The sequence below is a fragment of the Phoca vitulina genome, unplaced genomic scaffold, assembly GCF_004348235.1.
Source record: "Phoca vitulina isolate PV1807 unplaced genomic scaffold, GSC_HSeal_1.0 scaffold9, whole genome shotgun sequence".
In the NCBI taxonomy this organism is placed as follows: domain Eukaryota; kingdom Metazoa; phylum Chordata; class Mammalia; order Carnivora; family Phocidae; genus Phoca; species Phoca vitulina.
Window position 1 is genome coordinate 26,796,800 of NW_022589712.1, and position 3,057 is coordinate 26,799,856.

Below are 3,057 nucleotides of genomic sequence, written 5' to 3' on the forward strand. Positions count from 1 at the left end.
TTTATATAGAGAGAAAGCACACAAGCCAGGGGAGGGGCAGAGGGAGAGAGGAGAGAAGCAGCCTCCCCACTGAGCGCAGAGCCCCATGCAGGCCCATGCAGGCTTGATCCCATGACTCTGAGATCAGGACTTGAGCAAAAACCAAGAGTCGGAGGCTTAACCGACTGAACCACCCAGGGGCCCCTGTTGGTGTTACTTTTTAATAACACAGTTTGGGAGTAGAACTAGAGGTGACAAGAAAAGAAAAACATCATTATCTTTCCCAGAAATGAGGCCCAATCGTTCCCTTCACCCCAACTGAAGTTTTGTGGGATGGCATTGTGAATTTGGAAACTGAAAAGGAAACTTGGAGAAATCAGCTGTGTTTAAACACTAGCATCCGTAAGTCAGCCTTCCTGATGCTTGGCTTAGCCAATGCCCACAGCCAGCGCCAGCTCCATCCTATGGTCAGTCCCACTGGGCTCAAGTCCACTTGCTCTGTTCACTAGCTGTACTATTGTGGACAAGCTTGTGTTTGACATCTCTGATCTTGAACTGCATGTCTTATAAAGGGAAAATAATTGTGCCCATCTACAAGCATTTCAGGTAGAGTCAATGAAAACATACACAAAATATTTGGCACATAGTAGGGAGACATAAAAAAAAGTTTCCAGTTGAGAGATGGATCTTACTTTAAGAATACATGTAAACATATTAGATTTTTAATCTCACTGAAACCTTAGTTATAAAAAGATCAGATCATAAACACTTTAGAAAATGTATGTAAATATTTACCAGGATCTTTGTATGTGATAGGACTTTTCAAGTTTAAAAGTACTGAGGAACAGAGAAAACTGATAATTTTTTTTTTTTTTCAAAATTCAGTGCCATATGGTGTATTTATTGCTGGCTTGAATGAGAATCGAAGAAATTCAGACAATTGAGTTTAATACCCATATATGATTATTAAGCTTGGCAAAATACAGAGATTGTTGAAACAGACATTTTAACTGAATAGGAGTTTTACAAAATTACACAGATCTTCCAAGTGATCATAAATCAGTTCTCATTACAGGTACTTAAAGCAATTAAAAAGTCACACAAATTACACTTTTAAGGTTACAGTGTTTAATGTTTACTAAGTTAAATTTCTACAACTAGCAAGATAATATAGGAGCTACTAGGACTCAGATCACATCCTAGGGAATATTTACTTGGCGATCCCAATGACACCACAAGCCAAACGACTCCCGGCGTTTCCTGTCTGTGTACTTTCTTGATTGCCACCTTAGCCCAAGTCATCTTGTTTCTCGTGGACCACCATTGTGCGGCCAATGGTGCAATGGTCTCCTAGGAGTGTGATCAGAGACTTTTCAAGGACACGGTGGCCACACCATCCTTGCCAGCAGTCACATTGCCCAGGTCTCCAACATGCCTCTCTTGATCTTTTGGCCCACCCTGTTTTTTGGATAGAGGATTAAAGTGAGGACCTGCACTGGTACAGCCTTGGGTATTATCTCCAAATTGATGGACGTGGAATCCATGCTCACCTTCAGTCAATCCTGTAATGGTTCCTGACACCACAACAGGCCCACTTCCCTTCTGCACGAAGTGGATGGTGCCCTCCACCGGGCCCTGGCCCTTCAGGACGCACACGGCCTTCATCTCCATGACTCGCGAGGCCGCGCTCCAGTCCGGGCTCCGAAGGCTGTGAGGACTCCGAAGGCAGAGGAGGACGCCACAGAAGACGCCGACGCCGAAAACTGATAAATTTGATAACATATTTTTTTTAACTTCTGTGCAACAAGCCAACTACATACACCAAATTAAAAGGCAAACTGGGGAATATATTTTCAACCAACATGATAAACAAAATGTTATTATATTTGATTTTTCAAAATAAACAGTGACAAAAAATCTATGAGAAAAACCCCAATACGAAAAAAAAAAAAAGGATGTCACGTAGCATAGAACTAGAAATAAAAATTGTCAACAAACAAAAAACATTTCAATGTTATAAATTTAAAATATGCAAATTAAAATAACCGAAGATTCTTTTTCTTCTCTTTTTTTTTGGTCGGTAAATGTAGTGATTAAAAAAATAAACAATGAATACATATCAGGAGAGACACGTGAAACAGACACTCATGCTATACTCAGAATAATAATTGTGAGATGAGGATCTAAATTTTTAGATAGCCCGGCAATGTATTTTTGTTTGGGATATTTACTAATTGCTGGTTGTCTCTTGGTCCCATGTCAAGGGCTGAGCCTAGAGAGCTCAGACCATACAGTTCCTTTCACAGCATAGAAAAGATTTCCTTTTGGCCTATTATAGTTAGACCATACGGTTCTCCTGCCTTAAGAAGAGGAGTTCCAGCCAGGGAGGGGAGGTGCCAAGTCAACGCCTTCCTGCCTAGGGGATTATGAGAAGGAAGAAGGAATAGGAAGATTATGGAAGTCTATTGTCAGGGTTCTTATTCTCTTGAACTTAGTCCATTTTTGAGGCAGGATTGTTAGGGCAGCAGTACAGTGATATGGTAGAAACTTCAGAAAGGCATAGAGGAACTGGAGAACAGGATGCCAGTAGTGAGTATGGCGCCATGACCACTTGGTCACAAGTCTTAGTGTTGCACTGCTAGATGGAATTGTCTAGGCCAGAGGGTCAAGGGGGTGGCCCTGTTTGCTGACAGCTTGGCAAAGCGATAAAGGAATGTTTTTGAGGACTAGTGCACCAGAGGCCCTTGGCTGGGGATTTAGACCAGAAACAAATGACCAGGACTTCAGGGTTAGGTTGGAGCACAATGCTTGCGGATTAGGCTGGATAGGAATATGAAGTGCTTAACACAGTGTTTGACACACAGGGCATGTTAATTATCATAATAACAAGAATAAGGTCAATTTTTGCGTGATATTAAAATGTTTATAAATAATTTTTTATCATATGAAGAAATGCCTATGTTATTACATTTTTAAAGAAAGGATGCAGATTTTGTACCTTTAATATTATATATGCACAAAAAGAACCATAAAGAAACATACCATAGTATTTATAGTGTATCTGTAAGAGGTGATGTT

General features: G+C 40.5%; 1 pseudogene across 1 annotated transcript; it reads right to left on the minus strand.

Moving 5' to 3' along the window:
* Window positions 1-1,157: 1,157 nt before the first annotated feature.
* LOC116634765 lies at window positions 1,158-1,736 on the minus strand (annotated as a pseudogene). The gene has a single exon (XR_004300027.1). The product of XR_004300027.1 is annotated as a superoxide dismutase [Cu-Zn]-like (transcript).
* Window positions 1,737-3,057: the final 1,321 nt, after the last annotated feature.